Source organism: Mauremys reevesii, linkage group 14 (assembly GCF_016161935.1).
Source record: "Mauremys reevesii isolate NIE-2019 linkage group 14, ASM1616193v1, whole genome shotgun sequence".
NCBI classification, from domain to species: Eukaryota; Metazoa; Chordata; order Testudines; family Geoemydidae; genus Mauremys; species Mauremys reevesii.
Genome location: NC_052636.1, coordinates 6,875,650 through 6,902,483, shown reverse-complemented (window position 1 = coordinate 6,902,483; position 26,834 = coordinate 6,875,650). Strand labels below are relative to the sequence as shown.

At 50.4% G+C, this 26,834-nt stretch overlaps 1 pseudogene; it reads left to right on the top strand.

Annotated features, from left to right (window-relative positions):
- LOC120381408 overlaps nt 1-26,834 on the top strand; it is a 129,027-nt pseudogene that overhangs the window by 79,991 nt on the left and 22,202 nt on the right.

Below are 26,834 nucleotides of genomic sequence, written 5' to 3'. Positions count from 1 at the left end.
CACCCCTGGGCTCTCCCCCCCCCCGCAACCCACACCCCCTGCCATTCCAGCCCTGGGCTCCCCCCCTACATCCTGTGCTGCCCCAGATCTGGACTCTCCCCTTCCCCCCCCACCAATGCTCCCCAACCCACACAACCCCTGCCGCCTCAGGCCTGGGTGCTCCCCGCCACCTGTACCCTCCTTCCACCCCAGCCCTGGGTCACTGGTAACTCACTCCCAGGATGGGTCATTCAGCAGGAATTTTGGATGTGCACAGAACACAGACAGGATTGGTTCCCATATAGTTACAGAACTGCAGTAAAATGGAACAATTTTCAGCATGTGTGATTGGAGGATATCTGGATGCATATTATAAGACTGTCCTCCATAAATGAGGAAAAGTTGAGGTGCCTTTATTATTCTTTTGTTCCACTCCTTCTTTCTCTGGGGAATTTGCCAATGCAATATCACTGTCTTCCTTTCAAACAAACAAAACTAGAAAAAAATGGCAATGGCTGTTGAAAATAGCAATTCCAGTCCTAATAACCCCTGGGAAGCATTTCTTGCTCAATTTTATCCTACTTTTTGTACAGTGGATAAAATAACAGTGGATCAGGATATTTGCCCAAATTGAGCTTGAGCACTCCTGAATTTTGAGGTGTTCGGATCTGGAAGGCAGGTGCTAGATTCTCTTTCTGAACATTAGCTAAATCTGGAAAGGAAAAGTCAATTTCTGCTTCCATGACTCAGAAGGGGAAATCCTCCTACATGCCTGGTACTGTATCTAGATGTAAGTGGGGGAATGGTCCTGCTATTGTGGGGAACTTTCCTGGCTTCTGCACTACCCCGGTGAAGTGGGCTGGCAAAAGGATCTGAGTCCTCACTCCCACTTCCTTTACCCAGAGGCCTCCCTGCCCTTGAGGACTCCCCTTCCACTCTCCTGTCTGGCAGAGTCCTCATAACCCCAACAAGGCTGGGCCCAGGGTTCCTGGGGGACTTGACCCCCCCAACCCTGCTGTGGTCACCCAGGACAGGGGCTAGGGTGTCCCTCTCTTTGCACTGCGCACCTCCCTGACCCACTGATCACATCATACAATTTAAAGCAAATACAAGTTATTTAATTAACAATAAAATTTAAAAAATAAGAAAAAATGGGAAAGGTTAAAGGAAAACACATCACCCCGCTCTGTGGCAGGGACCATCACAAAAAGTGTCTCTGGACATCAGGGCACTTCACAGTCTGTTCCTTGTAGGTCCCAGGCCGCCTCCTCAGGCCCTGGCTGTGCTGCAGGGACGCTGCAGGTTGGACACTTGCTCTGGCGGTGGCCACACACTCTCAGGCTCTGGGTGGCAGGACTCTTCTCCCCAGCATCACCCCCGCCCTGTCAGGGTTACGATCCCCCTCCAGGTTTGGCCTGCAGGGCCTCTTGGCTGAGGCGTCTCCCTGTGCTGGGCCCACTGCCCAGGGTCCCCCTTGCTCTCCCCAGCTGCTCACCGCACCCAGCTCCGGACTGCTCCAGCTCCGCTCTGCCTCAGCACGGCTGCTGCTGCTGCTCTGCCTTCAGCTCCCTGGGCTGCTTGTCTGGCCTCTCTGGCTCCAGTTGTTACAGCTCTGCTCCCAGGGCAGGGCTGCTCTCTGGGCTGTGATCTGGCTTTGGGGCTGCAGCTCTGCTACCATCAGCTCAGCTTGGGTCCCCTGCTCTCTCCTTAGCTCGGCCCCACTCCATGTGACTCAGACAATTCCAGCTCACAGGGAGGACGGGACCCCCCTGGCCTCCTGACTCCTTGAATAGCCTGCCCGCCCTGTCAATCAGGCTGACCTGGAGCATTGGCCTCTCCACATTGTTCCTGGGGACTGTCAGTCTCAGGCTCCTGATTTCCCATCGACCCCTCCCTTTTTAGTGCTGGGAGCTAGCAACCAAACACCCCCACTGAATGTTAGTAAGGGGGCAACAGTCCCCTTACATAAAGCATCTAAATCCCCTGGGCACAGCTCGCCAGGGCACAGCTTGGGAGCTGCACTGGGAATAGATCCTGCAGGAAATCCCTTCCCCCCTCTGCTAGCTTGAGTTTTGTTACAGCCCTGGAAATAATCCCGCTGCCTGCACGTGTTCCGCAGAGAACAGAGGAGCAAATTCTCTCCCTGTTCCCCCTTCCACAGCCATTAAAGGAAGGAATAAACCCCCAGCAGCGCCCTGCCCCACAGAGTCCCCCTGTGTAAGGAGAGAGATGTGCAGTGACTAGGGCTCCAGCTCAGCATCACCAGGTTTATATAACTTTTGGTGATGCCCAGAACTGGTCCAAGTCCTGCCCGTCCTTCCTCGCCCCCACCCCCAAAGCTGTGGGAGGGAGTTTGGGTACATGAGGTGCAGGCTCTGGGCTGGGCAGCGGGTTGGGGGGCAGGGGAGGCAGGAGGTGGACCCTGGGAGGGAGTTTGGATGTGGGCTCTGGGCTGGGGCAGGGAGTTGGGGGGCAGTGGTGGGCTCTGGGAGGGAGTTTGGGTGTGGGCGGGGTGTGGGATCTGGGCTGTGGCAGAGGGTTAGGGTATGGCACCTATCTTGGGCAGCTCCCGAAAGTGACCCACACCCCCATCTGGCAGCAACTCCTACATGGAGGAGGCCCGGGGAGCGTGGGTCTCCTGGCACCACTGCCTGCTGGCACCACCCCTGCAGCTCCCATTGCCGCAGTTCCAATGGCAGAGTTGGCACTTGGGGTGGGGGCAGCGTGCGAGAGACACACCCCACGGGGGCCGCAGGGATGTGCCAGATGCTTCTGGGAGTGGTGCGCCGTGCGGAGCCAGGGTGGGCAGGAATCCACTTTAGTCCCGCTGTACTGCCGGTAGTGGTGGCAGGAGCCCCCAGGCCCTTTCAAATCATCCGGGGCCAGCTGCTCAGGCTTTCTGACTTTCTGATGGGGAAGCAAGGGGAAGGCACATGTGCCCCTCATGAGCAGTTCTGGGGAGTCTTTTTGGGGCTCCTAAAGTAGGCAGCAGAGAGGTGCAGCCTCACCACCAAGTCTGTTTCCCTGGAGGGGAGAGGGGGCTGCAGGGTGATCTCCCACCTCTTGCATCCGACGAAGTGGGTATTCACCCACGAAAGCTCATGCTGCAAAACGTCAGTTAGTCTATAAGGTGCCACAGGATTCTTTGCTGCTCCCACCTCTGTGCATCCAGCAGCCTGTGCTCCCCACTGCAATGCTGGAGCCTCCACATTTATTTATTGACAAATAAAATTTGCAGAATTTTAAAATATTGTGCACAGAATTTTTTTGGTGCAGAATCTCCTCAGGAGTGAGACTGACTCAGGGAACCTCCTTGGATTGTCACTGCTTGGTGAACCACTCAGCCACCACACCAATGTACAGAGAGTGCCAAGCCCCACTGCTATGTGGGGCTGAGGGCTGGGGTCGGGTCATACACATTCAGTCTGTGCGCTCCCCCCGCTACAAACCGCTGCTGATATCCCAGTTAGGACATTAGCTGTTACCGATAAGGTTTGTCTGTGTTTTTTTTTTTTTTATCTCATTGTTAGGTGTAAGAAGTATAAACTGTTCAATATGTTCAATTAGTTGGTTAATAAGATGTTTATGAAGTAAATCACTGGCTTTAAAATAAGATCCAATCTGGAGCATATGAACTATTGACCCCTGGACTCCAGCTCTGAGAGGGGACTTGTTTACCATCAGGGGACAGGCTCAAACCAGTCCAAACCGGTTTTTCCCGCCAAAACCAGCCCTCAGCGTTCCATCTCCTCAGCACTTTTCCCGCCACAGAAGTGATATAAGGACGTGCTCAGCGCCTGCGCGGGGCCGTCCCCCCCCAGCGACGGCCCCTCCACAGTGCTAAGATGTAGCCACCTCTGGGGTGGATCCAGGGTGGCCATTATTTGCGAGTGACAGGGCATGGACATTTCTTATCTATTTTGTCCCTCCAGGCCTTCCATTCTCCTGTTCAAGAGACATCCCCCAGGGCTCCCTCTGCCTGTGTGACTGGCCAGCAGGGGGCGGTGGTCACTTTCTATCCACTTCTCAGGCACCGTGAGGTAACAGTGTTGCTGGGTGGGGGTGGGGCTGTGTGGGGAGATAGCAGCTGTCGGGGGCTTGGGGTGGGGGAGGCCTCTGGGTGGCTGGGCAGGGGGTACCCTAGTGAGGTTGGTGGGTTCTGGAAATTTGGGGTTTCAGGGGGTGGTTGTGATGTGCCCAGCCCTGAGGCTGTGGGTCCTGGAGGTGGGTATCGCTGGCGGCCTGGTGGCTGCAGAACAGCCAGGGTGGGCGTCTCTTGGGGAGGCGGGACAGGGGGTTAGAGGGAGCCTGGTGCTGTGCCAGGGGCTCTGTCTGGGCTTCCCCCGCAGACTCCTGGGATCGCTGCCCTGCCCAGTGCACAGAGTGTGTGTGGGAGAATCCCCGGCGCTAGGCCAGGGGGTGCCCCTGTAAAGCATCAGGGGATCCCGCAGGGGGAGGAGGGGGTGCCAGGCAAAGGGCAGGGCAGATCCTGTTGGAGGGTGGGGGGGGGGGATCCTAGGCAAGCAGTGAGGGACTGAGTTCCCAGTGTGGGGTCCCTTTTGGGGGGTCTCTGGCTGTTGGGGTCTCTTGGTGGGGGGAACCCTTTGGGATTCCCCAGCTGGCAGTGATGGTCTGGTGGGGGTTCTCTGGCCGGTGGGGGTCTGAGGGGTATCTGAGGGCCCTGGCCTGGGAGTCTGGGGGCGGGGTCCCAGGGAATATCTGGGGTTGGCTGGGGCTCTGGGGCTGCTCCTGACCCATCTTCTTCTCCGTGATTAGCTTATGCCAGAATCCTGGCTCCAAGCACTGCCCGACATTCCCCGGCCAGGCCCAGTCACTGTGATAACTTTCTAGCCACTTATCAAACACTCATCAGAGGGGTAGCCGTGTTAGTCTGGTTCTGTAAAAGCAGCAAAGAATCCTGTGGCACCTTATAGACTAACAGACATTTTGTAGCATGAGCTTTCGTGGGTGAATACCCACTTCGTCGGATGCAAGAGGTGGGAGTTCCAGTTCCATTCTCCTAGATTGTCCACTCCTTGTCCTGGATCTGGGGGGTGAGGGAGGTGGGAAGGGGGTCAGCACTGCCGCACAATGGTCCCTTCCACAGCATTCTGGACTCATTCTTTCTGAGCTCTGATTTCATTGAGACCATTGTTAATCCAGAGTCACTATATGGAAAGACAAGGAGTGACTCCGGATCGACAGTGGGGCAAATGAGATCAGCAATTCTCCCTGTGAGGAGGGGCTCTCATTAGCTGCTCTCCCCAGAGAGCTAAAGGAGGGAAGCTGCTCAAACGCTCTGTCCCTCTCTGCTCAGGATCCTGGGGTCCAGCTTCCTGGGTCAGATGCTGCAGCCTCCATTGTGATCTGGGAAATCAGGCTTAGCAGCTGCTGCTCCCCCAGTGGGGTTCTGTGTTGGGAAGTGACCTGAATTAAAGCTGCTTCTCTGCCCGGCCCAGGGGATGACTTTCTCCAGCTGGTCCTAGCCCCCTAGGGCAGCCCTGGGCCCTGTTAATACTAAATTCTGAGCCAGAGTCTCCAGGTAACTGAAAGACCTCACGGAAAGTCCTGGGGACTGGCAAGAAAGTGACTCTGCACAAACAGCCCCTCCTCGTTTCTCCTCCCAGTAGCAATTGCCAGGAGAAAATCCAGCCTTGGGAGAGCAAAGCCCTCAGGAATGGGACTGTCCCAGCCAGAGGGGCAGGGAGAGAGGACAGGGGAAGGAGAGACTGAAAGGGGCAGTAGTAGAAATGAAGGGGGAGAGATTTCTAGCTCTCTAGTCCACCCAGACACATGTATTGCTGCATCCCTGGGCAGAACCACTTTCCAGTGAACAAGCAAAGGATCAGAGAGAGGAAAAGCCAGTTCCTGACTCCATATTCCCCCTGCTGGGGTGTAGCTGCCGTGGGGTCAGTGTCCGAGGGAATCCCCCACAGTGACTCCTTTGGTTCTGCTCTTTTCTAGCCTTGTGTTCAGAGACTTTGTTAGGGGGTGAGGAGAGGGAGAAGGGAGGTTAAAAATGTGTCTGGGCTTAGCTGGCAGGAGGGGCCAGGTCTACATTGTAATAAACAGATTTAGCATTTCCCAGCATGGCAGGATCTAGGGTGTCTGTCTGCAGGGAAAGGGCCTGGGGGAATTCTGATGTGAAATTAACTAAAACCGGTTCTGAAATGCCCACAACTGCCCTTCTCCACCAGACAGGCTGCAGAATGGCGTCCATGTTTTGCTCCAGGTCATCCCAGCCTGATGTGGGACAGGGAAGAGAAATGGCTTCAGTGGAGTCAGTTCAGGTAGAGATTATCGGGGGATTGCTGGTGGGTTCCTGCTGGAGGAGAGGGACAGCAAATACACCGGTGATGGGAAGGTTTGCACAGTCTGGTTTGGAGGTTGGAGCGGGGCAGAAAATTCACAGCGTGGGGAAAGGAGGAGGCCAGGGTGTGGCAAACCTGCTGGGAGTTATTTAATAAGTGGCCTAGATTCTAGGAACAGACCCAGGAGGTTGGGAGGCGGAAATGCCCTAATTTGTGAAGAAAGAAAATAGCCCACCTACATGGAGCTAGTTAAACTGACCAGAGTCCCAGTGCTGGAGCCTGACCTCACTAACCAGCGGCTGCTGTGAGATATGAAGGGGGCACCCATGAGTCAGGCTTATTGGAGCTGCCTCTCCCTTCATATCCCGCTCCTCACAAGGAGGAGGTTATTGGGCTTCCTACCAGGGAGCTCTTCCTGGACCCTGCTAGGGGCTCCATCTCCTGTATCAGTCGGTGGCCAGTAGGTGTGTGATGGATCTGCTGGGAGAGACACGGGGCACTCTCTTCATCCCCTCACCCTGGTATTTGCTGGATACGCTGAGCGGGGTGGGGGTGGGACTTTGTTGACTGCGATCCACCCAGAGCTTCCATTTGATTGGCTCCTCTCTGCCACAAATAGTGGGGCTGTGAGTGGGGAAAGAGATCCTGAGTGTTGGACTCTTGCTCTTTCAGGGGCCGGTGACCTTCGAGGAGGTGGCTGTGCATTTCACCAGGGAAGAGTGGGCTCTGCTGGACCCCACTCAGAGAGCCCTCTACTGGGATGTCATGAAGGAGAACTATGAGACTGTGACCTCACTGGGTAAGGGTTCCTGTCCCCTCGGTTCTTGGAAGGGGAAATGAAGAGATAAAGTTCACACCAGCCCCACAATGCCACCTCTACTCTGTCCTGTTTCAGCATCACCCCAATATGCCAGTGACACACACACACTGCCACAAACCCTCCCCTGCTGCAGAACACTTTGGGAACAGAGCACAGGAGCCATATCGCACAGTGTCAAATAGCTCCTGTTTGCTCAAGTGAAACTGGGGGTTAGGTCTGGCATAACTGTTCCATACCCCTAATCATTTTTGTTGCCCTTTTCTGAACTTTTTCCAATTCCAATATATCTTTTTTTGAGATGGGGCGACAACATCTGCATGCAGTATTCAAGATGTGGGTGTATCATGGATTCATTTGCTGTTTTTACAAATATGACATATGATATTTTCTGTCGTATCTATCCCTTTCTTAATTATTTCCAACATTGTTTGCTTTTTTTCACTGCTGCTGCACATTGAGTGGATGTTTTCAGAGAACTATCCACAGTGACTCCAAGATCCATCTCTTGAGTGGAAACAGCTAATTTAGACCCCATCATTCTGTATGTATAGTTGGGATTATTTTTTCCAATGGGCTGCACTATGTGCTATCCTGACATCTAGTACTGCTGAGATCCTGCATTCAGTGATATCCCTGCCCTTCCTGTTCCCTTTCTCCACTGAACCCCACCGGCCCATGCTTCCTGTTCCCAGCTTCCCCAGGACACTCTCTCTGTCTCTGAACCTCTCGGTGCGTCCTTGAATGCTGGCTGGGAGTATCCATACAGGGGATCTCCAGCAGCAGAACACTGAATCTCACCCAGGATTACAGATGACACAACACCTCACTGCTCTGGTTTGCACCCCAGCATGTGAAAATGGCCTAGGTTGGTAGTGACATTTCTTGAGACATGCAGAGTCTTGTTCCCATATCACCAGGTGTGATAACGATAACAGGAAAGGCCGAATATGGGAAACTGATTGTTCAGCTTGCTTTTGACCTGCATCATATTTTGCAATATATTCCAAATAAGGAAATTAAAGTGCAACGTATGTGTCATTGTTTGGGGTTTTAAGCTTTAAAAGGCTTGTGTGATTTTTAGCTCAGGGGGACAGAATTCCAATAGCTGTTGCCCCCTGCGCACTTTTAACCAAGAAAAGAGCCTCAGGCTGAGCTGATTCAAAATCAATCGTGTGGTCGTTTTCCACAATAGCTTCAAGAGGTCCCTGTGATGGAATGTAAATGTCTTCTTCACACCTTCCCCCTGCAGGAGAATGGCTGTTTGACCAGCTGTTTGCCTTGCTGTCTCTGAGGAACTGCTCTGTGGGTGTTCCCCAGAATTGTAACTTTTTCAGTAATATCATACAGTAAAATCTCATAACTTTACATACAGTGTTACTACACATTTTAACAGGAGGATAATATTCAGTAGATTATGCATTTTCAAATGATACCTCACAAGCCATACTGTGTACAAAATTGATCATAATTTTCTAGAAGAGTGAACATAGGGGTGTAGACTGACACACTGTCTGAGTGTGTGTTCCCAGCAGATATGTGGGTATTTCAATCCCTCATAAGCACAGTGTTCGGCATCTTCAAGGACCTGGGGAACTAGTCCTGGAAATTCACTGGTTTACCAAGTGTGACACTGGATGGAATTGTGAGACACTTTGGTATTAATAATAAAATAATATTATAATCTGATAAAATTGCAATGAATCATGCTAGATATGCCATGCCAGGTGTCAGTGAAAATGTTATGATTTTCCACGTATGATAATTTTGTTTCTATGTTTGTATCACCTTTGTATTGTGTGTTATAGATATGTAGGGTATATCTGTATTTCCAGACTTGTGCAGTGTTTCTGGGTGACACCCCCAGACATATTAGCATCAACACTGCCTAGCCTGTTTGATGGCCCATTGAGGGTCATCAGCTGTACAATGAGCCCATGGAAAGGACCAAGGGGATACACCTATTGAGTCAGCAAGACATGCTGGGGTATGCCTGTGTAATGAGAACTTCAAGGCTTTTCCATGCCACGTGCTGTGAAGCTTGTGTTTGGGACTCAGGAAGTACAGGCCACATGGCAAAAGGAATATAAAGGGCAGCTGCATCATCTCCATTTTGTCTTCAATCCACCTTCTTACCTCTGGAGCACCTTCTCTACAAACTGAACCCTGGAACAAAGGACTGAATGACCCATCCAATCTGTGGATGTGTTCCAGACAGACTTTCAAGCCAGCAACTCACCAATACTGCTAAGAACCTGATATATCCATTTTGTAATGTATCTGAGTGCTTTCCCATTTAACTTCTTTCTGTCTTTCCTTTAAACCTTTAGTTTAGATGCTACAGGATTGTCTGGAAGGATGGAATTTTGGGTAATATCCAAACCTATACTGACCTGGTGATGTGGCTGAGCCTTTGGGGTCAGAGGAACACTTTGTTTATGTGAGCAGAGTTTTTAAATAACCTCTCACTGTGCTGGACCTAGCTGCTGATTAGGAGCCAGAGAACTGGGATGGAATAAAGGGGGCTGCGTGATTTCTTTTTTCAGCTTCTCGATAACCCGTGTTTGTGACTGGTCAGTGAATTTAACTTCAGTGTTAACCACCATTTTTGGGAGCATCTGCTCTCCCTTTTTCAGCCTGCCCTAACTTTGGCATTTTCAGTGAGAACTGCCCCTGGGCCACCAGGTCACACTAAGGACTGAAGTTAAATTAATAGAATGTTTTTTTATGCCCAAGTCTTATGAAATCAACTGAACTCCTTTGTTTTCTTTCATCTGAGCAGGGTTTCTAGTTTTCCAGCGTGATGTGATCTCCCAGCTGGAACAAGGGGAAGAGCCATGCGTCCCAGACCTCCAAGGTTCAGAGGAAAGAGAGATCCTGAGATCTCCGTGCACAGGTGAGGAAACATTAAACCACCTCAGAATCTGTAAGTGCCTGAAGGAAACATCTGGGATGCCCAACAAAGCCCTTGGGGAGGTCTCTCAGTTCATTATTATCCCTAGCAGGGGTCGTATCCTCAGGGTAAATATAGTTCATGGATTCCTACAGATCCTAGCAGACACCAGGCAGTGGCTTCCTCCCTTCCCCCTGTGTATTTGGATGGGATGTGAAGGCTGAATTCATCCCCCTCCTCTCTCCTACTTGGGGGAAGAGTTTGGGGGAGTTCAGCTCCTGATTTTTATTTGACCTGTCCTCAGCACTTGTTTCTGTTTGGTCTTCCCCTTTCCATCCCTGTTTGAGGTTTCTGTCTCTATCACAGCAGGTGATGCAATGGCTTGTGAGAAAGAGGAGCAGAATTCTCAGCCTGATAATGTTGAGCCAGTGGGTAAAAACAGAGCATTATCTCAAACATCGAAAAGGAATGTGTCCAGGAGTCATAAGCAGGGAAAATCTTGGGAGATTCAGCACAGACCACAAACAGATCAAGGAAACCAGCCAGGAAAGAAAGTGGATAAATTTATTTCCTGTTGGGGAACTCGGAAGGTCCTCATGGAAACCACAACACAGCAGGATATCCTCAGGCGAAAGAGAAAAAATACATGCAGTGAGTGTGGAAAAACCTTCTCTCACAGCTCAGCCCTTTCTAGACATCAGAGAATCCACACAGGGGACAGGCCCTATGAATGCACTGAGTGTGGGAAAACCTTCAATCGCAGTTCGCACCTTATTAGGCATCAAACAATCCACAGAGGAGAGAGGCCCTATGAATGCCATGAGTGTGGGAAATGCTTCATTAGCAGCTCAAACCTTTCTCAACATCAGAGAATCCACACAGGGGAGAAGCCCTTTGAATGCAGTGAGTGTGGGAAAACCTTCAGTCGCAGTTCGCACCTTATTAGGCATCAAACAATCCACAGAGGAGAGAGGCCCTATGAATGCCGTGAGTGTGGGAAATGCTTCACTAGCAGCTCAAACCTTTCTCAACATCAGAGAATCCACACAGGGGACAGGCCCTATGAATGCCGTGAGTGTAGGAAAACCTTCTCTCACAGCTCATCCCTTTCTGTACATCAGAGAATCCACACAGGGGAGAGGCCTTATGAATGCAGTGAGTGTGGGAAAAGCTTCACTAGCAGCTCACACCTTTCTAAACATCAGAGAATACACACAGGGGAAAGGCCCTATGAATGCCGTGAGTGTAGGAAAACCTTCTCTCACAGCTCATCCCTTTCTGTACATGAGAGAATCCACACAGGGGAGAGGCCCTATGAATGCACTGTGTGTGGGAAAACCTTCAATCGCAGTTCGCACCTTATTAGGCATCAAACAATCCACAGAGGAGAGAGGCTCTATGAATGCCGTGAGTGTGGGAAAACCTTCACTCTCAGATCAGGGCTTTCTAAACATCAGAGAATCCACACCAGGGGAAAGGCCCTATGAATGCAGAGAATGTGGGAAAACCTTCTCTTGACACTCAGCCCATATTAGCCATCAGAGAATCTGCAAGGGCAGTGCACACCATAAAACCTCTAGGGCTATCAATTTTTTTTCTTTAATACTTTTCCTGATTCCCACATAGTAACTTTTTAAATCTGTTTGAACTGTTTGCAGCACCGTTATCCCTCAGCTTGGCCAGATGAGTGGCCCATTTTTGCCTTTTGTAGTTCGCCCTCTTTTGAGATGGACCTATTTGTCCTTTCTATTGTCCCACAAGTAACTGGAGTGTGCCCTTCCTATGAGGAACCAGGGAGCATCACGTTTATACCATTCCTCCTATTGCAAAGTTATTGTTAGTCACCAGTGATACAGATTGTATCCTTGCCAATTGTTCTCATGTTGCTCTGGGTTGTGCTGAAGAGCAGTTATGTTGGGAATTTTTCAAATTATATGTAAATGAAGAGGAGCAGGGGCAGGAAAAAAGTATAATTTCAGCTTCTGTGACACTGGAAGGAGATGGAGTGACTCAGAGATTCCTCCTTCCCTTCACTGCAGAACTGTTACCTTTGCCTGAGCCAGGTAGAGTTTATCTTCGTCACATTCTATCCATCCACTTCTCAAAGTGTCATGTGATGAAGCATTCTCCGTTGTCTGTGCTTGAAGATGATGTTTTGACTTCTTTAATCCTATATCAGAGTTGCTATGTCTGGAGATGAAAGTGTCAAAGACCTGGGAGGGGAATTCAAATGGATCCCAAATACAGTGTGATCATTTAGAGTTTAAATTCCAGGTTCCATCTATTGTAAAGCCACTTCTGGCAAGAGGGCTGTTTTTCCCTCATTATGGGCATGCTGGGATACTAAAAAAATTGTAAATAACATAACTGACTATTGAGATAGGGATGAGGGAAGCAGGTTTGAATGGATCAGAGGACAATGTGGTGGGAAAATCTCTTGTCCCGACTCTGAATAATCAGATGTAACCTGCTCTGGAATTTCACTTGACACTTTCTTTGTCATGTATTGTCTCTCTGTGATGCGGGTTTCTATCTTTCCTGAAGGCTGTTTGGTCACCCAATTGGATATTAGTTCAGTTTGATAGGATGTAGCTCAGATTTATTGAAGAATTTAAGACAATGACCCTTTGCTAAAGTCCTCATTTATGATTTCAGCTTTGCTTTTTCCCCATCCCTCCATGATGATATGGAGAAAGTTGAAGTGCAGTTCTATCAACAGGAGAGAACTCTCTAATTTACTGGACAGGCTAACAAAGAAACAGCAGTGATTTAAAATCTCCACTCAGAAATGGTGAACAACAGCAGAACTCCAACTAACTGAAGGAAGTGCATCTGATCACAGTGTATTTCAGTTGTTTAAGGCAATATTGTCTCCAATGATCTGGGAAGAGAATTCCATGGTAAGTGGTTTTGAACTAGGCAAAATGCCCAGGCCCTACAGAAGATCTCTCCTAGCAAATCCTATGCTATGGGAAATGCAGCCTTTCATGACACAGATGTTGAGGAAATAGAAGTGGAGTTTTTAGTTGAATTTATCCTTTGTAGGCGCTAAAGATGTGTATAAAATGAAACCAGTGTTGAAAATGTAATAGCTTCAGCAAAATAGCCATGTTTGAATAGAATCTCCAGCTCTGGTAACTAACGAAGATTCTGATCCCAGGCCTGTATCCAGTCCCTTCCCTGGACCTGTGCCACCAAATTAAAGAAAAGCTGGGCATGTTTCAGGAAGCCACTCCTCATTAACATTGCTGAGATTTTAAGTGGTTTTGTAAAGTATTCTTCAGAGAAGTGTAAATTTACCCTATCCAAAACCAAGGATTTGGAAAGAGCTGAGGTTGAAAGAGTCCACACCCAGTTCTTGGTTTCCACCCCAGTAAAGGAAGCTATGGTGACCCAAGGAAAATGGTTTGTACAGCTCCACTTCCTAGTTCAGTGTCACTGATTACATTTCCAAAGTATGCCAGGGTTAGATTGAGAACAGTCATCCTTCACTGTTTGGATGCAAAGAGAGAGTGCTTCATAGGACAGTCCTTCCCTGTGGATCCCAAACTGGCTGCCTGGTTGGGTAACAAGGACTTTCAGGCTGTAGAAATGATGGTAACCAATGAGGCAACGTATTTGTCAGCCTCCAATTTCAGACTTCCAGAGACACGCATGTTGAGTCCTGATTCTATGGTTTTGTGTCTGATGCCGTGGCTACACAATTAAGCTGATGTTGGCACAGCTGCACCAATGTAGCTGCGCTGCTCTAGCACTGCTATAACAGATGCTCTAAGCCAATGAGAGAGATTTCTCTCATCAGACTTGATTAGTCCAGCCCCCGCAAGCGGCGGTGGCTATGTTAGGAGGAGAAGCTCTCCCGCTCATGTAGCACTTATCTTCACAGGGGGTTAGGGCTGTGTAACTAGGTTGCTCAGCTGTGTGGATTTTTCACACCCCTAAGCAATATAGTTATCCCGATAAATGTCTTTAGTGTAGACCAGGCCTTAGTTTTCTCTTGTGTTTTATGCATTTACCTTACTTCTCTACCTCCTCCTACTTTGAAAGATTAAAAAGTGTGAAAAGAGAGGTATTTTTCTCCATGATGCAAACATTGCAACATAGAAGACCCCTTCTACCAACACACATGGCAGAAGAACCCGAGATATATGAACTCACAGAAGTGTTGGGACTCACGTTGGAAGAAACCACAACTTGAGCCAAGGTTCAGTTGTTGGCAATGGGGATTAAAAGAAAACTAACATATATGACAAGAATTTGTGATCTTTGAATATGTTATTGTTACCAGTTAAAATGAAATGATAGGTGAAGTTATTGGTTAAAGAGTAAGAGACTGTGTGATAATCTGAATTATTTTGGAAAACTGAAAGTTGTCTTGTTTTTGTGTTTTGTTAGTCATACAGGAAATGATGGCTAATCTTGAAAAGTTAATTAGATTTAATTTACCCTGGTTCCTCAACTGTTGCTACAGCTCTAGTACCCATCAATCCAAAGACTGAGAGAAATGGAGAGTTCCAATCATTGTCCTTTTAGTATCTTATTGTTCCTCTCTCTGTTTTTTGTGCTGGCCTTTCTATTCTATCACTTTCTGCATTTGTTTAGTGGTAACAGTTGGTTTCCATCACTCATGTACATTTGTTTAAATCTCTATCCATTGTGAAATAAATTTTTTGCTTGTTCGATAACTGTACTCAGGTGCTGTGTGAGATACAGTAGCAATGGTCCACAGTAAAACCTTGGGATACTTGGGGAAGAGAGGATCTGGGATTTCACCGAGTATCTGGTGATCCGGGCTGGACCCCAGAGGGGGACACATTGAAGGAACTCAGGGTTAGGGTGGCTGCTGTAGCTCAGAGGAGGGTCCTTGAGTTCCAGCAGGCTGGTGAGTTTGGTCACTAACATCCAGCTGCCAAATGCAAAAGTCCCTCTTCCTTGTGGCAGGTGGCAACAAGGAGACTCACAGCCCTCAGCACCCTGAGAAGGGTCACAATGTGTCTCTATGTTGATCCACCTGTCAAATTCGCACAGGGAAAGCTCCCGATAGCACAAAACTCTGCCCTATGAAATCATGGAACATGTGCTCTTTGCTCTGTGAAAGCATGTAAAGAATCCAAGCGCTGGAGGACAGGGTTTGGGTCCAGAGTGACCTAGACAAATTGGAGGATTGGGCCCAAAGAATTCTGAGGAGGTTCAACAAGGAGAAGTGCAGAGTCCTGCACTTAGGATGGAAGAATCCTATGCACTGCCACAGACTGGGGACTGACGGAGTGAGGGGGGATTTGATAGCAGCCTTCAACTACCTGAAAGAGCAGCAGTGTGGGCTTTCTCCTGGCCACTTTTGCTGGGCTGGGCAGGCAGCCTGGAGGCCTTTCTAGAAGAGCATTGGGAACTGAGTTAGAAAAACCAATGTGAAAACCAGAACCTCAGGTCTAGACTCATTTATTTATAATATTAAATCTTCTATTCTAGTGTCACAATCAATACAATTGCTTCAGCCTGATAGTTGCCCAAAGGGAAACTTAACTTCTCTCCCAGGGGAGTGGGGAGAAAGCACTTTTCAGAGTCCAAGAGAGACAAGGTGGGTGAGGGTAAGAGCTTGCAGAGGACCAACCTCTGTTGGTGAAAGAGACAAGCTGTGGAGCTAACCCAGCACCCTTCTTCAGTTCTGTGTAGCCTGGAAGGTCGTCTCTTCCATAACCAGCAGTTAGAACATAAGAACAGCCACACTGAGTCAGACCAGTTCATCTAGCCCACTCTCCCGAAAGTGGCCAATGCCCGGCGCCCCAGAGGACCCCTGGGATCAACATGGATACAACACCACCACAAACAAGGTTAAAAGTCAATGCACAGGGGAGAAGGATCTTGTGCTTCATTCCTTATGTGCTAGTCCCATCATGTGGCCATTTCCTTTTCTTCCTTTCTGTTAAAAGCTTTGGTGTTTTGCACAGAAACATTATTTCCCCAGGAGAGACCCAGGAGTGGGGGCTGCATTCCTGTGCCAAACAGTCACTGGAAGGGGGCAGACAAAGGCCTTTAGGACGAGGCGTCCGTCACTGTCAAAAGATCATCTCCCTCCTGCAGGTCACTGGCAGCCTGAATTTGTTCCTTATCCTCCCAGAGTCTGGGGGCTGGAATCAGCACTACCCAGCCCCTCCGTATGTAGCAGGAACAAACACAAACCTGGTCTTTAAAACAAGCTGTCCCCTTCCTTCTCAGGGAAGATTTTTCTGTGATTGAAGTTGAGCTTCAGTTCCCCTCTCCTAGGGGCAGGGCAGGTGTGGGGCCAGCTCCCAGTGAGATCTGTTTTCACCATTGCCCCCTTTCAGTCACTCTGGGATGGTAACTCTGCTCCCAGCTGTCAGGCAGCTTCCAGCCCATCCACCCTGCTCACTAACTCTGTGGTCATGTGTCATCCCCTTTACCAGCACACAGAGCCTGCAGGAAAGCTACTCTTACCAGACCCATTGGTGGTATAGTGGTGTGTGTAGGTGCTTTCCAAGCAGTTGATCTGGGTTTGATTCCCAACCCAGGCAATAATGGCTTTTCTCTTCTGTTGTTTCCTCATCTGGAAGTGGTTTCATTTCAGTCATATTGAGTTACAATCACATTATCTATAGAATGAGACAATAAATGTGTCGAAGTCCAGCAGGTCATACAGGATGGAGGCACACAAGGGGCTGGAATGTGTCATCTGAGAAAGACAGAACCCTTGGAAACCTGCATCTCCCATCCCCTGGCCTTGCGTGTTATAATTCCAGCTCTGTGAGCTGTTTGTAGGATGTTCCTGCATGGTGGGGAAATGAAGTTTTGAGTCAGTTTTTGCTCCTGCAGGTTCCTTTGCTGTTACAATTATAATGACATGAACAAAAGGGAGGCACAATAAACATGACCCCCAAATTGCAATACAGGTGGGGAAATAGACGATCACGGTTAAGCCAAACACATCAAAATAAAAATTAATACAAAAAAAGGGGAGGGGGAAGAGATCAGGTATGTGGAGATCCCCTTGATATTTCAATGCACATTGTTAGAATCAAAGTTCATACTTGACACTGGAAAACCCACAACTACCTGTCTCTCTGAACACCTGTGATGAGCCTGTGTCAGAGGACGTGGGACCCCGGTCAGAACCAGTCACCAGATCAATATGACCCTTTATGGGCGACTTCTCTGCCTGCTCTGCAATTTACATCCCCCCTCTCCCCCGCAAACAGGGTGGGGTACAGCTCTGACTGAGAGGCCTCACAGGAGAAATTTCAGCCCAAAGACAACTTTTGTGTGAAATGTTGAGAAAGTCCCCCAAATCCCCAGAACTCTAGTGTCACCCTGTCATAAACAGATAGTTAAGGGTTAAAGTCTCTTTTACCTGTAAAGGGTTAACAAGCTCAGTAACCTGAGGAACACCTGACCAGAGGACCAATCAAGGGACAGGATACTTTCAAATCTCTGTGGAGGGAAGGCTTTGTCTGTGTTCTTTGTTTGAGTGTTTATGCTCTCTTTGGATCTAAGAGAGGCCAGACATGTCTCCAAGTTCTCCTGGACTATTTCCTACTACCCAGTATAGTGAGTATTAGTTAAAAAGGCGGATTAGTCTTTTGAGTTGCTTTCTATATTTGCAATTGTGTGTTTGCTGGAGAAATATCTTTAGTTCTGTTTGCTGTTACTTGGATTATTCTGAGAAGGAGGGAGGGGAAGTCGCTCCAGTTTTTATAAGTTAGACCCTGTATTTTTGCATCCTGGTAATACAGAGAGAGTGTACTTTTTTTTCTTTCTTTAATAAAATCTTTTCTTTTTAGAAGTTGATTGATTTCTTCCCTTGTTTGGATTTTCAGGAAGGGAGGGGAAAAGTGAATCCTCTTTGTTTGATTCAAGGAGTTTGAATCAAGGTATCTCTTTCCAGGACTAGGGAAGGGGAGGGAGAGGTGAGTCCCTCTTTGTGTTGAGTCAAGGATTTGACTCGGGGTGTAATCTCTCTGGAGCAGGCTGGAGAGAGGGAAGTGGGGGAGGGGAACTGGCTGTTTCTCTTTCTCTCTCTGGTGAGATTCAAGGGGTTTGAATCTGGGTTCCCCAGGGGAAGTTTGGGGGACAGGCAGTGTGTTACCCACTTTAAACTTAACTGGTGGCAGTGAGAACCAGATCTAAACTAGGATTTTAGTTTAGAGGAGTCCATGCAGGTCCCCATCTTGGAACCCAACAGCTCCAAGTGGGGGAGAAGACCTATGACACACCCCCATGGCACCAGCACAGGGAAACCTGTGAAATGAGGTTACAGAATACAAGGGGGGAGGCAGCAGGGAGAGAGGTGACAGGGAATCTCTCTTTTTCTTTCTCTTTTCACTTTCTTGTTCTCTTTCCTTCCAGGAACCGCAGTCACAGCAGGGAGGGGTTTGTCTCCGTGTCTGTCATGGAGGTGGTGGAAGTGATGGATTCTGTGACTTCCTGCAACCTCTGTGACTTCTGCAGTGGCCACAGTGGCTGACTCCAGGGCCACTCAATCAACTGGCTCTGGGGACTGCCCAAATTTGACTCCTTCTGCCTATCTTCCTTTCCCCTCAGTGTCTTTCCTTCCCCATTGGGGACATGCAGAGATGAACCCCAGTCAGTTTGTGTCACAGAGAGTCTGTATCTCCTAAGGAATGTTGGGTGAAGGATTCCAGCTGAGAACTGAATTAACTCTGCTCACCTGGGTTAGAAACTTGTTTCTTTTGAGCAGATAGTGGGAAATGGGACATTAATTCAGATCCAGGAGGCAAGGCAGAGGCTTCATGATCTTGATCTCCAGGAAGGGAGAGAGGATCCCCAGGAAGGAACAGAGCTTCCTTTAGTCTCAAGCTGGGGTCTCCTAGAAGTTGGAAAAGACCCTTGGTCACTGAGGATCTCATGGGATCGTGCTGCTCCAGAGGCTCGAGAGTCCTGGGTGCGGGGAGGGTGTCACTGCACCGTCTGAAATGGAAAGGGGGAGGGATAGCTCAGTGGTTTGAACATAGGCTTCCTAAACCCAGGGTTGTGAGCTCAATCCTTGAGGGGGCCACCTAGAGCAAAAATTGGTCCTGCTAGTGAAGGCAGGGGGCTGGACTCAATGACCTTTCAAGGTCCCTTCCAGTTCTAGGAGATTGGTATATCTCCAATTATTATTATTTTTTATTATAAGGGAGGACCCTGGAAGGGACGGGAAGGAACAGAAAATGGAGAGGAATGAAACAGAGAAAACCCCTCTTCTCTCTCCCCTCCCCGACCCAGCAAGAACTGTTATCAGTGGGGAAACTCCCCACCATAAACGGCAGAGAACACAGAGACATTCGCCTCACACTGAGCAGTAGGGTGACCAGACACCAAGTGTGAAAAATCAGGGACTTTCACCAGCTGCCTTGGTGGTATAGTGGTGAGCATAGCTGCTTTCCAAGCAGTTGACCTGGGTTCAATTCCTGGCCAATGCAGGGATGTGATGTTTCCTCTCATGGGAATTGGTTAAGTTTCAGTCACTGTACCGCTTTATCAAGGGAATAAGAGAATCAATGTCCCACATCCTACCAGATCATTAAACACACAGGGGACAAAGAAAGGGGCAAGACTGTAAAATGAGCAGTTGGAGTCATCCAGGTATTATGATGTTTGGTTTATATTTAAAAAAAAATCCTTTACTTCCCTCTCCCTGTTAGACTCAGAACCTTTAAGGTCAGAAGGGACCAGTGTGATCATCTTGTCTGACCTGCTGCACCTGGCAGGCCAAAAGACCCACCCACCCACTCCTGGAATAGACCGGGGAGGGGAGGCAGCTCCGTGCTCTGCCCCTACCCCAGGCAGCACATGGAGGCCCTCTGCTCCCCTCCCCCAACGGGTGTGCAGAGATGTGCCAGCAGCACTAAGGTGGCTCCCTGCCCACTCTACCTCCATCCCTCCGTGCCGCTCCCAGAAGTGGCTGGCATGTCCCAGCATCCCCTGGGGCGGGGGGAGTGTCTCTATGCGCTGCCCCACCTGAGTACCAACTCTGCAGCTCCCATTGGCCAGGAACTGCAGCCAATGGGAGCTCAGGGGTCAGCGCCTGCAGACAGCGGCGCATGGAGACCCCCTGGCCCTGCCCACCTAGGAGCTGCTGCCGGAGGGTTGTGTGTACCGGTCACTTTGGGAGCTGCAGTGCCCGGGGGAAGCACCACCCCCGCTGCACCCCAACCCCCTCCCCCAGCGCAGAGCCCGCACCCCACACCCAAATCTCCTCCCAGAGCTTTGCTTGTCTTCCTTTCACCAGAACCATCCTTCTTCTCCTGGGCTGCAAGGAGCCATCCCTGGGATGCCAAGAGGCAGGCACAGGATTCTGCCTCCCAGCAGCCAACCACACCTCCCCCGGCTTTGCAGAACGAATGGTGACGCTCTACTAACCCCACTTAGCCGCACTGAGGCGCTTAGCTTCTGCCCTGCCTTCCTCAGCTCAACTTTCCTCTTTTGCCCCATTCCTGCCTCACTTCCTCCTTTGGCAAGTCACGCAGAGGAGGCCAGCAGGAAGAGCCGGCCTCCACCGGCCAACCTCCCAGGGCAGAGGAGACCAAGCCACAAGGCTCCAAAAGGTGACTGGCACAGATCCTCTAGCTTTCCCCTGCTGAGGCCAAGGCTCTTTCTCAGCTCATGTCACCACCCTCTGTCCTGCAGGGGTTGGGGTTATCGCAGGTGTTACCTGAAATAGGGCCAGCTAGTCAGCGTAGGGAGGACTAATGACCCACCAGAGTTTGGCAGAAAGCAGCACGTTTGTTATACTGACAGCTAAGCTCAAAAGAAGGCGGGGGTCACACACACACACACATACTCATGCTCCCAGGACAGGCCTGGCACTGGAGATGTCAGGATCCTTTAAGGTAAGTGTCCCCCAGCGCCGCGATGGACGGTGCGATGAGGGTAAGTCTTCCCGAGGCGCGATGGAATGTAACACAGCGAACCACTGGCCAGGCGGTCGGGGCGAGGGGGATTCACTGAAGGTACAAGCTTGTGAGTGACTCCTGAGCACAGGGCCCCTTCCCCTTTTATGGACCTGCTCCTCATGGCCTGCGACTGGAGATGACTTGGCTGCATCTGGTGGGTCACACTCCACCTTGGGCAGTGTCCATGCTCTGGGTGTGTGATCGCTGCCTAATGAGAGTCCCAGACACCTTGTCTACCTGGGAGCTCTTCTGATCTTCAACCAGCCCCTTCATCCCACAAGCATTGCAGGAGGGAGGGGTGGGGGAAAGCCACTTCACAGGCATTCAGAGAGGGAGAGGAGACAAAAGTGAGGGGTGGGGAAGTATAACAGACCTTTTGAGCATAGAAATCACTGCTGTTCCTACAACAGGGGGAGGGATGGCTAAGTGGTTTGCGCATTGGCCTGCTAAACCCAGGGTTGTGTTCAATCCTTGAGGGGGCCGCTTAGGGATCTGGGGCAAAAATTGGTCCTGCTAGTGAAGGCAGGGGGCTGGACTTGATGACCTTTCAAGCTCCCTTCCAGTTCTAGGAGATTGGTATATCTCCAATTATTACCTATTACCTAACAGCAGGGGCTCCTAACACTAGGAGCTGAGAAATGGAAGCCATCATCTTTCTGCCTGGCTTTAAACCAGGAACCTTTTGCATGTTAGGCAAACGTGATAACCACTACACTACAGAAACTCCCTCAAAGGGTTGTGCCCTTCCCTTCATAAGAACATAAGAATGTCAATACTGGGTCAGACCAAAGGTCCATCCAACCCCATATTCTATCTGCCAACAGTGGCCAATGCCAGGTGCCCCAGAGGGACTGAACCTAACAGGTAATGATCAAGTAATCTCTCTCCTGCCATCCATCTCCACCCTCTGACCAACAGAGGCTAGGGACACCATTCCTTACCCATCCTGGCTAATATCCATTAATGGACTTAACCTCCATTAATTTATCTGCAAAAAGAACAAAGAGAACATGTGGCACCTTAGAGACTAACAAATGTATTTGAGCATAAGCTTTTGTGGGCTAAAACCCACTTCATCGGATGCATGCAGTTAAAAATACAGTAGGAAGATATATATACACACAGAGAACGGGAAAAAAATGGGTGTTGCCATCCACACTATAATGAGAGTGATCAGTTAACGTGAGCTGTTATCAGCAGGAGAAAAAACCTGGTGTTGGGAGGGGAACAGGAGAAAGGACAAAGGAAGCAAGAGACGAAGAGAAAAGAGGGATCAGACAGTGGATGGAGCAACAGGGGAAACAAAAAGGACAAACCCTAATGTCCCCAGTGATTCTAAGGGACAAAATCCCAGGTGCAGAATAAAATTCTGCCTCCTTAACCTTGTGTTTTCCATGCCTAGAATTCAACTCTCACCAGATGGATCAGACTGAACAGGTTTCAAACCTCCAGGAGGCTCTTACCTTCTAAACAGGGACGGCTGTTTTCTAGTAAAATCACTAAAAGGGAAGGAGAAAACGGGAAAGAGGTTCCTCCTGGCGCTCACGTCCGTGAACCCGAATACTCTCTCAGTCCTCAGAGAGAGACCTGGAGAAGGAGACTTGCTGCAGCAAAGCCACAGGGGTCTCTGAGGTTTCCCTGGCCCCTTGCCCCGGTCCTGCCTGGCTGATGTCAGCATCTCTCTGTGAGGTCACCACCTCCCCACCACCTTGGACCAATAGGCTGAGGTCCTGCCAAAGGCCTTTGTGATGTCACTGCCACACCCCTCCCTCGCTGTGCCAATGTCCTGCCCCTGGCCAGGCACTTTGGAGGTTTGAGCTACTCCCTGTGGATCACCCCACTCAAGGAGCGTTCGTTCTAGGCAGCAAGCCGGCTAGACAGGGAAACATCAGACGCTGCTCCCAATGCTACACTCAGTTTTTCAGAAATTAGTCGACTTTCTGGCCAGAAGAGACCATTAGAGCATCTAATCTGACCCCCTGCGTATCACAGGCCTCCTGTATGACACAAGAGCTACTTTTGGGGCAAACACATTCCAGAAAGGCATCTAGTCTTCATTAAACGACATCAAGAGATGGAGAATCCACCACTTTCCTTGGTAGCTTGTTCCTGGGATGAATCATCCTCGCTGTTGAATATTTGTGCCTTAGTTGTAATATGAATTTGTCTCTTTTCACCTTCCAGCCATTGGGTCTTGTTATGCCTTTCTCTGCTCAATTCAAGAGACCTTTAATACCCAATATTTTCTCTCCATTAAGGCACTTCAACACGTCAATGAAGTCACCTTTCAATCTTCTTTTGATAAGCTATCAGGTTGAGCTCTTTCAACAGCTCACTAGAAGGCATTTTTCTCCAGCCCTCAGAACATCTGGTGGCTCTTTGCTGCCCCAGCTCCAATTTCATTGATGCCGTGTCACCTTCTGTGACATTATTGACATAATCTGTAACTGTATAGATCACCATTGCGACCACTGTTCTATATTCGCAGCCAATATTGTAGAAAGGCTGGTGTGTTAGGCGTCTATGGAGCGGTTCTGACTGACTGATTATAATGATGCTATCTCTAACTGTGTATCATTTTTGTAGTTGATGTTATGAATATTGGCTCTATGCTGCCTGTATTTCAAACTTGTGCTCTGCTTCCAGGGAACACCCCAGCCAGACAAGTTGGTGTCAGTTCTGCCTAGCCTGCTTGATGGCCCATTACGGACCATCAGCTCTACAATCGGCCCACTGAGAAAAGGCAGATACACCTTGTGACTCAGCAAGCAATGCAAGGACCTGCCTATGGACAGAACTCTAAGGTTTTTCTATGCCATGTGCTTAGGGAGATGTATTTTCCATGCCCTGGTTCCTCACTGACCCAGAGAGAACAAAGGAACAAGAAAACAAAAACCTTCCCTTATCGGTCCTTTTGGTCATGTGCCAACCAGGTTATCTGAGCTTTTTAACCCTTTACAGGGTATTTTATTCTACCTGTAGCTATACGTTTATGACACCCTGTAAATAGCAATCTGCAGAATCTGATTCTGAGAAAGGGCAGGGTGAAGGGAAGTGGCTTCAGCAGATTTAAGGAGCATGCTCAGTTTATGTGAACAGGCTCAGTGCACCATAAGTAGCAAATTCCTACACACAGCAGTTTCTCACACTACACCTGAGGCAGCATGAGGCAGGGGCTCCATCACTGTCCAGAGCCCACCCAACAGCAGATCCCCAGGGGCTGCGAGACCCTCAGCTTCTGGGACCTGTGTGTGGAGTCTCTCTTTTGCCCACCCAGGGCTGCCTCACCTCGGCTGGGCACAGAAAGTGCTTCAGTGAAAGTCTGTCCCTGGAGCAGCCCCTCTGGCACCGCAGCAGCAGCCCGGAGCTCAGCCCCGGCTCCCAGCACACACTGGAGGCAGCAGCATCAGCAGTGACTCGTACCTTCCAAAGCCCGGCCACCAGGAGCTGCCCCACGGCTCTTTTCCTTGTTTTTCCTGCTTCCTTCCTACCAGCCCCCCACTGCTCCAGCCCCTTCCTGGCTCCTTCAAGCCCAACCCAGGCTGCAGCTGCCACACTCACCGGGCCAGGGACTTTCTGAGGTGGGAACTAGCCCCATCTCTGCCAGAGCCCCGCCCCCAGGAGCTGCTCCACCCCTGCCCTGTGCTAGAGCCCCGCCCCTGCTCTGTGCCAGAGCCTCGCCCCCAGGCTGTGCCAGAGCCCCGCCCCAGGAGCTGCCCTGCCCCAGGCTGTGCCAGAGCTCTGCCCCCAGGATCTGCCCCGCCCCCAGGCTGTGCCAGAGCCCCGCCCCCAGGAGCTGCCCCGCCCAGTTTGGTTTGTTTTTTTGCCGGGGTGTGTGTGTGTGTGATCCAGATGGAGTTAGAAGAAGTTGGGCTGCAGAGGCTCAGGGAGATTGAGGGGAACCCCCTGGGTGTCCCAGTGTTGGCCAGGGATTGTACAGCACCTAGCGCAATGTAGGGTCCCAGAGCCGTAACTAGCTATTTTTGCACTCAAAGCAAGAATATAAAAGTGCCTCCCCCCACTGTGCCACCCAGCCCCCTTGAAACACCTCCCCAGCACCGCCCGCCCCAAAGAAACAAACCCTCCTTCCCCAGCGCCGCCCCACTGAAACAGGTGTGGGCCAAAAAGGAAGGTTGGGGGGAGGGGGAAGAAATGGCCCCCATAGGGTGACCAGATCACAGCAGTAAAATAGGACCTGCCCCCTCCCCGCTCGTCCCCATCATCACACCCCTCTTCAACCCCTAGCTCCCCGCTGGCCTGCTGCGTTCCTCCTAGTCAGTCCCCCACCCACCACACGCCTCCTTTCACCACCTCCCTACCCCGCCAGAAACCCCCATCCCTGCCCCTTGAGCCCCTGCTGGCTCACTGCTCACCTCTGTGCCCACCTGCCACTTGCCAACCCGCTCGCCTCCGACTCGCCCACCCCCCAGTATAAAGCCTCATTCAAAGACCCAGGGGTCACCATATTACTGCACCCAGCAGTCACTCAGTGCAGTTGTAGATAAATCTCTGCATTATGCATTTTTGTATAACTTGCCTATGACTTTGTATTGAACCTTGGTAATATGTTATAGGGGGCCCCTAAAGTAGTGTAATTAAGGTAATAGAAAAATGTCTTTTTGCTAGAAGTAGAATAAGATCTTCCCCCCACCTTGGTAATCCGTCGCCCTGTTGAGTGAATGAGGTGGGACTGAGGAAGGCAGCACCTCCAGACAGCTGCACCCCTTGGAGAGGGGCTGGGAACCCGACCAAGGCCAATCAGACTTGGCAAGTGGGCTGGCTAGAGAAGAGCCGACACACTGACGGCCTCGGGGGTTAGGAGCAAGCACCTTCCTGTGGGAACCCCCTCTGTGCAGCACTGGGACAACCCCCAGCCCAGAGAAAAGCAGCAAAAAGGACCAACAGACACTGTCCCAGATTTTGAATCTGAGAGATTTGCCCCTCTCCATCCGCCGACTCGCGGCTGACCTCCTCACCGCCCCCAGGGGGAGTATGGACCCCAGGGTCACTATATTACTGCACACAGCAGTCAATCACTGCAGTACCAAACATTAAAATACTGAAAATGGCGCCCCCCTCCATCCACCGACTCGCCGCTCGCCTCCTCACCCCGCCCCAAGTATCAGTGGCAGCAGGTTTGTAGAAGTTTTGGTGGTGCCCAGACCACTCAGAGCCCGCCCCCCCCCCCGAACTCTTCCCCACACTTGCCTAAGGCTCTGCAAGTGAGTTTGGGCTGGGGGAGGAGGTCTGGGGTGCAGGCCCTGGATTGGGGCAGGGGATTGGGGTGTAGGATGGTTGAGAGGTTGTGCTCTGGGATGGAGTCAGGTGCAGGCTCTAGAATGGAGTTTGGGTGCTGGATGCAGGCTCCGGGCAGGGGCACAGGGTGGGGGTGGCTCTAGGCACCAGTAAAGCAAGCAGGTGCCTGGAGCAGCCCATTTGCAGGGGCGGCAGCCGGCAGGGATCCAGCCTGGGAGCGGAGAACCAACCGGGAGCCCTGAGAGCTGTAGTTCCTTGGTTAGCTCCCTGTCTATAGAGCCAGTCCTGGAGCAGGAAAGAACCAAATTTCCCAGCATTCCCTTGGCTGCTATCAACAGGAAAGGGAGGGGAGGGTATGGTAGCCGAAACCTCATGCTGCACCTCGCTGTGAATGGAGAGGGGGGTGGCACTGTGAATGGGGAACAAATGTGCCCAAGGAGTAGGCGGCTTTGGCCCAGAAGCAGCAAAATTCATCAAACATAGAACTGGTTCTGACTTATTTCCTTGGTCTTAAAAGAGAACAACAAGGACCTGAGTCTCCTCCCTGTCAATAACTCCCTGCTCAGCCAATCAGGGTAGAGACTGAGGACGGGAGGCTGAGGGTTCTCACCAGAGAGCCCAAAGGATGGCCCAGGTCACTGGTGGGGATCACTGCCCGAGCACTAGTT